This window comes from Musa acuminata, chromosome BXJ1-5 (genome assembly GCF_036884655.1).
Source record: "Musa acuminata AAA Group cultivar baxijiao chromosome BXJ1-5, Cavendish_Baxijiao_AAA, whole genome shotgun sequence".
Lineage (NCBI taxonomy): Eukaryota > Viridiplantae > Streptophyta > Magnoliopsida > Zingiberales > Musaceae > Musa > Musa acuminata.
In genome coordinates this window covers 45797687-45812054 of record NC_088331.1, presented here as the reverse complement: position 1 = coordinate 45812054, position 14368 = coordinate 45797687, and the positions used below count along the sequence as shown (strand labels likewise).

General features: G+C 31.5%; 1 long non-coding RNA gene across 1 annotated transcript; it reads left to right on the top strand.

The window, feature by feature from the left end:
* The first annotated feature begins 701 nt into the window (after window positions 1-701).
* Window positions 702-1454, top strand: LOC135675167 (uncharacterized). The gene is made up of 2 exons (XR_010513824.1): window positions 702-1149; window positions 1220-1454. It is a non-coding gene; the product is annotated as an uncharacterized LOC135675167 (long non-coding RNA).
* The last annotated feature ends 12914 nt before the right edge of the window (window positions 1455-14368 follow it).

The window sequence follows — 14368 nt, the reverse complement described above, 5'->3', positions numbered from 1 at the left end:
CAATAAACCTTCTGAGTTGTGTTGTTAAAAGAAAAAAAAAAAAGAAAAATCTGATTAACTCAGCAATATTTGCCATAAGGAAAAAAAAATTTCCCCATTTAATTTCTCCTCCATATGTTTTGTTTGGCTATATAGTTGCATAGAACAAAAGACTGGTTGGTAAGCAAATTGACTGTTAGAGATGGATCTCATGGAATTAATGATAGAGAATGTGTTCAACTAATCACACACTCAGCTGTTCAATCTTCAGCGTTTTAGATGGACTTCATGAAAGCCACAAGTAAAAACTCAACCTTTCTCCATGAAATGAAAAGGTGGAGGGAAGTGTTTATGAGATTTGAAGTATTTAAATGTGTTGGGGGAGAGAAGTTTTAGTTCATATCAACAATCAAAGAATAATTAAGAAAAAAGCCGACATAAGATTTGCGGATCTATTTATCGACTATAAACCTTGAAGAATTTTTTTTAATCTTCTCGTATAAATCTCGAAGAATTTTTTTTAATCTTTTCTATCACTTTTCTTATGTCTCGCTTCTATTTATCGACTAAATAAATTTTAAATCACGAAGAACTCTTTTTTATACTTAAATTTATAATCTAAATTCTCTTAAGTACTCCTAAATGATTACCAACTCCAAAGAGACTCTTTAAGTACTCCTAAATGGTTACCAACTCCAAGAGAAGGGTTGGTTGGAGGCACATGAATCTCTACTCAACGTTTGGACCGGCAGTTGATCGAGCTATAATCTATTTTGCAGCACTTTTGATCTAAAGAAGAAGAAGAAGAAGAAGAAGAAGAAGAAGAAGAAGAAGAATGCATTCGAGATCATTAGATTCACTGCTATCTCTGACGGTGGAGAAACTGTCTTCTCCGACGAGGTCTAACTTGGCCTCACCTTCATCTTCTCCTCCAACACCACCATCTCCGCTTCCGGTCAGCGTAGGACCGGGCGACCGTAAGTATCCATTCTGGCCATCGCCGTCACCGTCACCGTCACCACCGGTCTCTCCGCCAGGCCAGTCCCCGCCAGAGACCGCATTGCCGCTCTTGCGCCGGCGACGGTCGCAGCCACTTGAAGAGCTTTCTACTTTCTCTTTAGATGGCTCGTCTTCCACTCCAAGAAACTGGTGGCAATACTTTGTCAGCTGGTAAGTTGAATGATACCCACCACATGAGACTTGCAGAATATGACCTAATTGGAGCAATATGAACTTTCAGGTTGGAGTGGCTTTTGCTGAGATGTTGCTGCTGCTGCTGCTGCTGCTGCTCCTCCTCCTTGCTGCGAACAGTTCCATCTCCATCACCTTTGAAGCAATGCTAAACATTCTTGAGAAATCTTTGTAGGTTTTAATAATGTTCTTTTTCTTCTTTGAAGTTGTTGTAGCACAACAGTATCTGCATGCCTTCTTTGTGTTGCTCTTCTCATGATTTTTCTATGCCTCTTCTACTTTTATCTTCTGCCAATCTACTAATTAAGAAGTTCCTGTTAGATTAGCATTTCTGTTAAGAAATAAATTATTTTGTAAGAATTTAATATCAGAATTAAAATCAAGTAAAATCTAATACAGAAAATACTTATTTTTTAAATATGATAATTAATAAGATACTTTGAATGTTGTGAACCAATACATCATGATTTACATACAATAATTAATTAAAAAATATTTACTTTTTTTATTTTCAAAATCTGTAAGTCTAATTTTATGTTTTTTTTTCTTTTCTCTGGGAAATATTTAAGGTAATTCACATAAATTTCTTTATCTAGATTTCTCTTCATAAAAGTTTTCACATTTATTTAATGTAACTCAAAATCATAATGAGCTACTAATATTATAATAATTCTTAATGAGTCTATTAGATAAATTAGAGAAGATATCTCATTATGATCAATATTTTCTTTATGAGTAAAATAACTTTATATCGTTTGACACTACCTTTGAGTCATATTTAATCTTAAAAGCTCATATATCATAGACTCTTACAATTATTATGTAATTCGATGATTTTTAAATATCATTCTGGTCTATTGATTTAAATTTTTTTTATATTTATTAATTTTCAGAATCATTACTTTCTATAAATTATAAAAATAATGAAAGATCTTTTGATTCTTATAGATATACCATATAAACATAAAAAATTGTGTCTCTTTTCCTTTTGAGATGTTCTCAAAACTATCCATTGTGGTTCTTCTATAAGTCATTTGATATTATATGAGTTTATTAATGTTATTTTATTATTTACCTTCATCAAATTGTTTATTGATTTAAGCAACAACTTCTTGAATATAAAATTTTAAAGAAGTATCAAAGTATATCTTCTCAATATCAAGATTAAAATTTGAGATTTTCACTTCTAATAATTCATTATTTTTCTAAAAAAATATTTTACCAAATTTAACTATCCTTAAAAGAACTAGAATTATGATCAAGTTCACCATATCTACTATATAATTTACCACCCCTCCTAGATTTGTTAATTTTAATATTTATATCTAATTGTCTTTTGATTTCATTTATATACACATAAAGATATCAAAAGCTTGGAACCTAATATGAATTAGATATACATAATTATATCTTAAAAAGTTATCTATAAAGATGATAAGATATTTCTCTCTACTAAAATATGGAACATAGAGTGACCTGAAGATGAAGATGTAAGTATATATAATCTCAAAAAATTTATAAAATTATGTTTCATTCTAATATTTGATTACACAGTGGTTGTAAACTCAAGATTCATATTAATTTTATATAAACAATTATACAAAATTTTATAACCAACTGAATTATAAATATATTGAGTTTATCATTATTAAAAGAAATAATAATCTAATAATTCTAGAATTATAGTAATATATCATGTATCCATAAGATCCATTAGATGAATCATGTTTAGACATAGGTGATAAGCATCCACTACTATCACTTTCACTTTAAAATGGTTCCTTACACATTGTTGGTTATATAAGTTGATAAGTTGATGCGTCATGATCATTTCATCAAGTATTAGAAAGGGACCTCCGTAACATTTAATTTGAAACATACAAATGTTAGAAAGGGACCTCGGTAGCTTAAATCTTATAGTCATTTTCACATTATCTTTCTTGTAATAGAAGTAGCATTTTAATATAAATATTTTTATTTTATTAGTTTATATTATATTTATAAACTCAGTCAATTTATTTAATAAATTATACTTCAATATTTTATTATTCCTAACTCCTTCAGAAGTACTCATTATGAGTCTTTCTTATTTTAATTTTAATTCTTTTTAAATATATATACTAATCAACTGATTTAAATTCCACTTATCATTTATTTATTGTAACAAATTTTAAATGAGTCAAACTAAAAAAAAAATAAATTAAAAATAAATTATACGTGAAGGACTCATCTACCTTCATACTCAATATCTTTAAGTTTTATAGTTTTGTAAGTCATAACTAGGATATATCATAGAATTATTTAAGTATCATAATACTAAATTATAGTCAGTTGTTTCATAAAGGTACTAGTTAATGACTTATTAATAATTTTAAATCAATCTTTTAATATTCTAATATACTAGTTATATTCTGTATTGAAGTATAAATATTATTAATAATTATTAAAAGTGAACCTTTTAGATTTTTTAATCATTTAACTATGTATCTTATATAACTTTTAATGGTTAAGTCTATAATCCTTTCAATAAATAATGCTAAATTATACGTTCTCAAGTTATTTATAATAATTTAATCTAAAAATATAAAAAATTTATAAGAATAAAATGGAGAAAGTACCATTGTAATAAAATAACATAATATTAATACTTTGAGTTTCTTAATAAATATTGAACCATTGATATCATCTATATTTTATATTTGAGTGAAATATTGATATATCTAGTGTTATTTTACTATTACGGAGGATTGATATCAAACTCATAAAATAGTATTGTTATATTTGAGTATACAACCTTAAATTACAAAAATATTCAAAATAGTATCATACTACTTAATCTCATAATCATTCAAAGTGTATTCTTTTTTGAAATTACTTAAATATTTTAATTATATATGCCTTTATGAATATTATTTAAAATTAATTTCTTAATATAATTTTATAAATTCTATCAAGACTAATTCCCTAATATAAATCCTATCAAAACTAAACCAATCAAAATTGGATCAAAATTAGATTTTAACCAAAGTCAAAATTAAATAGTTGTCAAAAGGGTAGAATTGGAAAAATAAATTAAAAGGGCAACCCAAAATAGAGTCAAAACGAGGGATTTTGATTAAAAAACTAGGGCTTTACCGTTTTGGGTCAAAATCAAGTGGCTACCCAAATCACATAGCCTTGTCCTTAACCTCTGTATTGATGAGCAACATCGGCATTGTATTAAGGAGTGACCAAACCACCTTGCTAAGCATTATTGACTATTGTCACATAGCTGAGAGATTATCAAAGTTATCGAATCTTTGCTAAACGTTGGATTTGTCAAAAGTGGAGAAGACATTCAAAGCCATCGAATGTAGGGAAAATCAAAAAATGTCTTTCGCTTCTTTCATTTTGGAATAGAAGGCAAACACGGACCTCAAAAAGGAGGATGTTAGAGGCTAGAGGTAAAGTGGTAACTTGGAAGTAGTTTAAGGATGCATTTTTTAGCAGTTCTTTCCTGATTTAGTTTGTTTTGAGAAGCAATAAGAGTTCCTTAGCATCCGCCAAGGAAGTAGAACTATAATGAAATATAATTATTATTTCACTGAGTTGGCTCGGTTCTCCTCACATATTACTTTCAATGAAAGTTAAAGAGCTCGTCATTTTAAGAGGAGACTTCGATCATCAATTAGAAAGTCTGTTGCAGTACTAATTTTACCAATATATACTGAAGTGTTAAATCGAGCTCTAGTGGTAGAGAAATTGGATAATGAACTATAACAAGCAAATGATCGAAAGCGACCTTTTAGTGTTACACTAATTGCGCATGGGGGATCACATTCTGGACCCTCAAAGAAAGGCAAAGACAAACAGTTTGGGAATTAACAAGCAAGAGCTCCTAGTAATCAAGTCGTCATAAGATGCTATTTCTGTGGGAAGACATATCATGTTTCCACCTCATGTCCCATGAGATGTGCATATTTTTATTATCAACAACCGAGGCATATGTCGAAGGATTGTCCTCGGAAGCAACATCAACGCCGAGCTCCACCCCAAATAGCTGGACAACAACAACTAAGACCCAGAGAGGGAGGACAGGCAAGAGTCTATGCACTGACTCATCAAGATGCTAAAGCCTCGGAATCTATTATTAAAGGTATCATCACACTCTATGGTATGTCAGCATCTGTGCTTGTAGATTCTGGTTCTACACATTCTTTTATATCACCCTATTTTGCTATGAAATTGTATAGGAATCGTGAGACAATAAGTAATACATTAATGGTAGTAACACCAGTTGAAAATTCTTTGATAATTGATTAGATATATAGAAACTACGTTATTACTAGTAGATCTTATTCTACTAAAATTATAATATTTCGATGCTATCTTGGGTATGGACTGACTTTCAGTATACCATGCAAGTGTCGATTGTCTCCGGAATACTGTTACTTTCTCATCCTTAGATCAACCATCTTTTAAGTTAGTTGGGATTCAAGAAAACCTCCCTCCTATTATTTTAGCCTTAAGTGCTATCTAACTATTACTAAAAGGATGTCAGGGATACTTGGTCTTCATTTCTGGAGAAGAATCTAAGAAGCTAGTATTTAAGGACATCTCTAAGATTTTTCAAATATTTTTTCTTTAAGATCTACTTGTACTACCGCCAAATAAGCAGATTGAATTTACAATTAATCTTCTACTTGGTATTGTACTTATTTCTAAACCCCCGTATAAAATGGCACCAATTGAGTTGGAGGAGTTAAAGAAACAGATCCAAGAGCTTTTGGATAAGGGTTTTATTCGACCTAGTGTATCACCTTGTGGTGCCCTTATCCTATTTGTGAAGAAAAAAAATGGATCTATACGACTATGCATCAATTATAGATAATTTAACCAAGTGATCATAAAAAATAAATATCCCCTTCTCCGAATAAATGACCTATTTAATCAACTTCAATGTGCTTAGGTATACTCGAAGATTGATTTGAGATCCAAGTATCATCAACTGAAGATAAGGGAAAGAGATATATATAAAACTGCTTTTAGAATAAGATATGATCATTATGAATTCTCAGTAATGCCTTTTGGATTCACAAATGCACTGATTGCCTTCGTGGATCTCATGAATAGAGTGTTCCACTCTTATCTTGATAAATTTATAATTGTGTTCATTGATGATATCTTGATCTACTCTAAAAGCATAGCAAAGCATGAACACTATCTTAAGACAGTTCTAGAAGTCCTAAGGCAAGAGAAATTATATGCTAAATTAAGTAAGTATAATTTCTTGTTCAATGAAATTATGTTTCTCGGTTATGTAATTTCGAGTACTAGTATATCTGTTGACTCTCACAAGATTGAAGTTATGTTAAAATAGAAGTAGCTTTCTAATGTTTTGGAGATTAGAAGCTTCTTGGGTTTTACTAGATACTATAGAAGATTCGTAGAAGGTTTTTCAAAAATAACAGCACTATTGACCAGGTTGACACAAAAGAATATAAAGTTTATATGGGATGATAAATGTCAACAAAGTTTTCAAGAATTGAAGAAAAAATTAACTAGTGCTCCTATCTTAGTGATTCTTTCAAGGGGAGAAGGTTTTGTAGTATATAACAATGCCTCACTACAAATGATTGGTTGCATTCTAATGTAAAATGAGAGGGTAGTTACTTATGCATCTATGCAATTAAAGCCTCATGAGAAGAACTATTCTACTCATGACTTAGAGCTAGCAGCTATCATTTTTGCATTGAAAATTTGGAGGCATTATCTCTATGGAGAAAATTTTGAAATCTTTACGGATCATAAGAGTCTCAAATATATTTTCACACGGAAAGATTTAAATATGAGACAAAGAAGATGATTGGACTTTCTAAAGGATTATGATTTTAATATCAATTATAATCCTAGGAAAGCTAATGTAGTTGCCGATGTCTTAAGCAGAAATACCTAGTCTTGTAGCCTATATGAATATTCAAAAAAATTCTATGATGACAAGGTTGGCAGACTTAAAACTTAAACTTTTATTGGAGATAAATAAAGGTTATCTTGTGTGTCTAATGACATATATATATCTTCAAATGATAGTTAAGGAGATAGCTCAAGGATTTAGACCTGAATTTCTCCAAGCCAAAGATGGTTCTATTACATTCCACAATTGACTTTGTGTTCTCGAAAGCCATCCAGTAAAGATGCAATTATTGGAGGAGGCACATAGATCAAAATTTAATATCCATCCCGGGACTACTAAGTTGTATCGAGATTTATGCCAAAACTACTAGTGGCATGATATGAAGAAAGATATAACAGAGTTTGTTTCTAAATGTTTGTCAACAGGTGAAGATAGAACATCGAGTACCTATGGGAAAATTACAATGGATTTCAATTCCTGAATGAAAGTGGGAGCAAGTCATTATGGATTTTGTGACAAGATTACCCAAGACTGTGAAAGGATATGACGGAATTTGGGTAGCAGTGGATAGACTTACTAAATCTGCTCACTTCCTCCCTATTAACAAGAAATATTCATTGGATAAACTAATAAGCTTATATATTAAGAAAATTATTCGATATTATGGTGTACCAGTTAGCATTATCTTAGATAGAGATCTAAGGTTCACCTCTAAGTTTTGGGGAAGTCTACAAAAATCTTTAGGCACGCAGTTAAAGTTTAGTCCAGCTTTTCATCCCCAAACTGATGGCCAATCTGCAAGGATAATACAAACTCTTGAAGATCTCTTAAGAGCAAGTGCTTTGGACTTTGGTGGGAGTTGGGATATGCACTTACACCTAATTAAATTTTCTTATAATAATAGTTATCACTCTAGCATACAAATGACTCCATTTGAAACTCTTTATGGAAGAAAGTACAGATTACCTATATATTGGGATGAGATAGGAGAACAGAAGCTTTTAGGACCTCAATTAATTCAAAAAGACACTGATAATGTTTGAATTATACATCAAAGATTATTAACAGCTCAAGGTTATCAGAAAAGTTATACAGATCGAAAGCGAAGAGATCTAAAGTTCGAAGTTGGTGAGCACGTCTTCTTAAAAGTGTCACCAACTAAGGGAGTTACAAGGTTTGGTCAAAGGGAGAAGTTAGCATCAAGATTCATTGGCCTATTTGAGATCTTACAAAAGGTTAGGCCTGTGGCGTACAGATTGACATTGCCTTCGGCTTTGACTAACATCCATGATGTATTTCATGTGTCTATGCTTCGAAGATATATCAGGGATCTATCACATATCATATCTTACCAACCTCTACAACTAAGAGATATGCCAATTTTAGAGAACAACCAACCCATATTTTGGAAAGGAAAGAATATGTTCTAAGGGATAAAATTATACATTTGGTAAAGATTTGTTGGCAACACCATTCAGACCAAGAGACAATGTTGGAAAGAGAAGAAGATATGTTCCTCCTATAGGAGGGGAGAAATGTAATCAAATCAAATAATTAAGTTAGGAATTAAATTTGTTTCCTTACTTGCCATTATAATTTAGGAAATATTAACATATTTCCTTATTTATTAATATGAATTAGGAAATAACTATTAAGCATTCCAAATAGGGTGATATCATATTTGTTAGTATATTAAATAGAAATAATTTATATTAAATAAATATAAAAATAAAAATAAATTTCTTTTAATGGAGACTCATATCCTCCTATTTAAGGGGAGGGATTTGTCTCCTTCGTTCCTCACTTAGTCGAGCCTAACAATAGGAGGAACGATGAGTTACACCCTATTGATGAAAGGTAGGTTTCCCTACCTTTCTTGAAAATAAAAGTTTTAGTTTTTATTTTAATTCTTTAAATATTAAAAGTTTTATAGTTTAAAAATATTTATCAATTCTTTAAATGTCAAAATTTTTATTATTGAATTAAAATCTTTCAACTAAAGTTTTTATAATGTTCTTTGACCCCTGTTTAAGATTTTTTATTTTTAGATTTAAATATATTAAAAATTTATATATTTTATATATATGATATTTCTTGACATTATAACTTATCTTTAATCTTATCTGAATTAAAATTTTTGTTAGATTAAAATATGTTATCTAAAATTTTTTATATTCTTTGATTTAAAATTTAAAATATGTTATTCTAAATGATTTAAAATTTATTTGACTAGAATATGTTGAAATTATACTTGCGTTGAAAATATGATTTTCATTTAAATTTAGAAGGTTATTTCTTATAGTAAAGCTTATCTTTCAATATATCTTTTAATGTGTTATTATGTTTTTATTTATATAATTATTAATGAATATATATTGGATATATATAATTTTTCAATATATATTTCAATATGCTTTGGGAGGAACGTGTCCCCACTTTGGTTGGTGAGATACACCACTCCATCCGTTGTTGGGAGTGCGATATGAGTTTGCCTCCATTCACTATTGGGTGAACGCAAACTCATCCCGTATAATAAAGCCTCTCCATCCGCTGTTTAGGGGAGTGCTCCTTCGGGTATTTGATATATGCCAATGAAATGATTGAATTTTGATCATGTATTCATTTTGAGTTGACTTATGGGGTTCCTACTCAACGTTGCTGAATTTTCTTTGTTTTTAATTTTTAGAGCAACCTCCCTCTAGTACTAAATCAGATTTTAGAAGAGAGCAGACCTTCCTGTACCGCTAGATAGAGCCACTTGGATGATTCTTGAAGTTAACATCACTATGTTTACTTTTCTACTTGTGATTTGATGAATAAATGAATTATAATAAATATTTATAAATGATGAATAAAGTGATGTTTATCTACTTGGCTCTAAATATGTGGAAAGATATGAAGAAAAAAAATCCATGATGTAACATCATCGGGTGAGTCATATGAAAATAAACAAATCGTATAAGGTAAGTGTCACATAATTAGAATAAAAATATCATTTCACAAACGAAAGACGATAACAATAATAATAACATATCTCATACAAAATAGATCTAGTGTATAAATAAATCTAGTTTCTTGAACGATCTACAATATATTAGATTTCAATGATATAGCTCTGATATCAATTGTACAAAATAAAACTATTATATAAAAAATTAATATCATGATTAAAATCAAGTATCATAAGTCTATAATAAAAGGTATATACCTTTTGAACACGATAATCAATAAACTACATCGAATATCATATATCATGAACTTGCACAGAAAAGAAACTAAACTCACTTTCTCTTTCTATTTTCAGAACCATTGTAATTGGCGGAATATGGACATAAAATAAAAGTATTATCTTTAGAAGGTCCTCCCATAATCTCCAAAGAAATCATATCATTATTGAATTTTCTTTCTATTGATCTATAATTCAATCATATCTATAATATATCTTATCTAATTAAATAGGATAACTTTTTATTTTTTATTGCTTAGTCTTCTTCGCAGACCATGGTTTAAAGCTCTAATGCATTTCTTGTTGTACTCAGCTTTAATTCAAAACGAATTTTTACCGTAAAGCTACCGAGGTCTATGTTCCAGTCGGTGTTAGTCCTTTTCCAAGTTAGACTCGATCAAATCTATGGCACTGTCATTTTGTTCAGCTACCTTCTTCATGCCACTACGCAACTGAGTGCAGCTGATGGTGACCACTGCACTACTTGTGTACTCTACTCCATAGCCGTGTATACCATGTCGACGGTAAGAGTCGCAGAGAGGACTTGGAATTAAGAGCAGTGACTCGGCCAGTCTGCGGACTTGCTCTCCTCCTAAACGCCGTCGCAGATCAAACACTTGGCAGTACTCTTCAGCTACAACCATCGTCGTCAACCTATATATATATACATATCCCCAGGACACTCGTAGCAGTGCAAGCCACCTTCACTTTCCTCCTCTCTTCGTAGAAGCCAGCGACATATGAGGCCACAGACGGCTCCTGCGGTCTCGCTCATCGTCGTCTTCGTCGTCGTCTCGATCACCGTCGTGTCGATCATGAAGAGAGCTGATGCAGCGAGGCCGGCGCCTGACTGCACCGGCGGGTGGAGCTACATGGCGTGCGCGAGCACGGACGAGAAGGGAAGGGAAGAGCCACCCTCGCTGGCGAGGTGGATGGCGAAGTTGTCGCATGGCCCCAGTCCCAGAGGTCCAGGCCACTGATGACAAGACTACGTACCGTAGCGAGGATCATTTGTTGATACATCTCAACATACATATACGTACATACATACATATCACGTCAAAGAATAAATATATATGTGCTCAATACACATGATCTGTATCTCATAATTATAATATACGAATACTTCGTATATTATAATTCTTATATGATAACAATCTCTTTTTTTTTTTTTTTTTTTTTCTGAATACACACATCTATTTGATGCGTTTAAGTTTTTCATTAATCACGTTTGAGATGAGTGAGGATGAAAGATAAGCACTAATAAGATTAGGGAATTAGAATCATATGTTGGAGGGGCCTTGTCGAGTATACCTTCAATGTTAGTATTGCATGCGACACTTTGGTCATGAGCATATAATCCTCAAACATTTTGAAGAGTCGATACGAAGATTGCTCATCTTGGAACTTATCCTCGAAATACAATTCTCAAGTGCAACAAATCTTAGTAATGAGCTAACAACTTGATTCTATGGCTTAAATAGATGATCAATTTTGACACTAATATATTGTGTTGGAGAATTATTCATCTTGAAATTTATCCAAAAAATATGATTCTCTACTGTAACAAATATATAATAATTGATCCAAAATAAATTTACTCTGTGACTTGATGCAATGATCAATTTTGACACTAATAGCTACTAACCTCTCCCTTTGTGGGAACAAATTTTCTAATAATCAAATGACTAAAAAAAAAAAATCTAAAACCTGTATTTTTTTTTTTGACAGAGATACATAAAATGATAAAAAAAAAGAAGCTGAATTTCCATCGCGTATGTTATTAGTTTTCTCATTTTTTTTTCTTAAAAAAATATTCTTAAATATGATAGAAAAGGATGTTGGATATAATTCAAAATGTTAGGGTAACCATTTATAGAGAAAAATCCTATTTACAAGTATGTCAATGTGTTGTTTTTAAGTTTTATCGTGAATCATTTTTTTTTATAAAAGAAAATTATTTATGTTGTTACGATATATTCTGATCGTCCATAAGGTGACTTGGATTGAATCGCGACTCTTTTTTATTAAGAATATCGCTTATAGAATTGGGTGGAACTCCAAATCCACTCATCTCGATAAAATTATGTTGGCGATGTACTCGACAAACCTAGTCTACTCCGATAAATGCAAGTCTTTAAAGTGTCATCTAAATCCAATTAGCTTGGATTAGGTGAGATGTGATTTGCTATATTTTTCTTAGCAACATTCGTTAGGGTTATAGGAAATTAAATTGTGGTCATAATCATAGATATCACTATCGGTTTGTGAGTTATTTGGTTTCGCGGTAGGTACATTGAATCCAAAAATCATAGTTCGCAATGTTGCTAAATACATTGAATCGCGATAGGTATCGATCATATGTTGCTAAATACATCAGTAGCCCGTAATGTGTCAATCTACCCATAGGATATGTCAAAGTAATTTTAACCATATTTGTGTATAAAAGAAATATATATGATAATTATTAAAGATTTTTCATATCTTAAAATACATTACAAGCCAATGTGGAAGCGAATACTTTTTAGATTGGCAATTGTTGACCATAATATCTTCTTTCTCACATTTTGACTCATGAAAACAACGTTGGCAAATCCACATGCCTCCACTTTGGAGACCAATATGTTCCTTTGTAGCCCTACAAAACTCTAATCTTTGTTTTCATCTTGTGATAATTTTACTCTTTTTTTCATCAAAGTATTTTGATCATTTCAAAAATATCTGAGAGCGAGATTGAATAAATAATCACAAAAAACACATAGATATTATAAATTTTCCATTCTATTTTATTTTCTTATATTTTGAGTTTTTGATGTTTGTTTATTTATTTATTACTTTTATTTTTAATTTTTGGTATTATTTTATACATGATTTTATTAAAGAACGGAGACTTGACTTTATTTTAGAAATGCATAAATTATGATAGTGAAAGAATCAAATGAATAACAAATGTTCAGATTTATTTCCATGTTCTAAAAGAATTATAACCATTAGCTATAATGATACTTCTTATGAGTGGTTGACACATCAATTATCAAACATAAATACCTGAAATCATAGAGTGGAGTTTCTGAATCAAACTGCAAATTGACACAAAATTTAAAATCCTAAAACTAAATTTCTAAATTCTTTATAGAGATTTCAAAATATCAAATACAAAATTATTATTATTATTATTTTATTGGAACCTCAGCCTCATGTTTGAAGGTTTCTATTCTTGCCACCTACCAATATGAAGGGACATATGTTGTGCTATGTGAACCAGTGTGACATGAAATGATGACCCATGCAATGGTGAATACATCAGCATACATAATGTAAGACAGAAATGTAACAAGTCAAAGTTCCACTCAACAATGGTGACAAGTCTTTGTTCAAGGAATGGACCAGATCAAAGTAATCTTGGCACACATCAATTTCTCATCTATTCCAAATTAACTCTCTGAGTGGCAGCAGTAATCAATCAGCTAACTGTGCCAGTGCTACTACGCAGTTGAACATGTGATGATGACTACAAGCTTGTTCAGAGTCCAAAGTGTTTTCTTGCTCATTCCTCACCACCAAACCTTATCAGTTCAACAGTTGTGCATTGGCATGGTTGAACGCTTGAAAAGGTTGAAGCTTCAACGAAGGAAGTGGGATCACAAGTCAGAGAGCTTGACCTTTTCCACCATTTGTTTTCTCCGCTTCAATGGCCAACCTTTTCAAAGTCAGAAGTTAGAAATTGCAAGTTACAGGTTTCAGATGGCAGTCCACTAGCCGCAATCGATTCAAAGTCCAATAAATGGTACAAAACAGTGCTGAGGACATGGTTGACAGCTTCAAAACCTAGACATGTTCTTCAACTCTTTGATTCGGTCTGAGGTAAGGAAGACATGTATCCACCAAACCCTCCCTCGCTACACATATAAATCTAAATCCATGCAACCAGCTTCGTCCGTATCCCACCACCTACCTCTTCAAAGCTTCAGCTCCTCTCTCTCTCTCTCTCTCTCTCTTTCAAGGCAGTTGCATCTAGCGATGATGAGGCCTCGGACTGCTCGAGCACTGTTGCTCATCGTCATCGTCTCCGTCGTCGT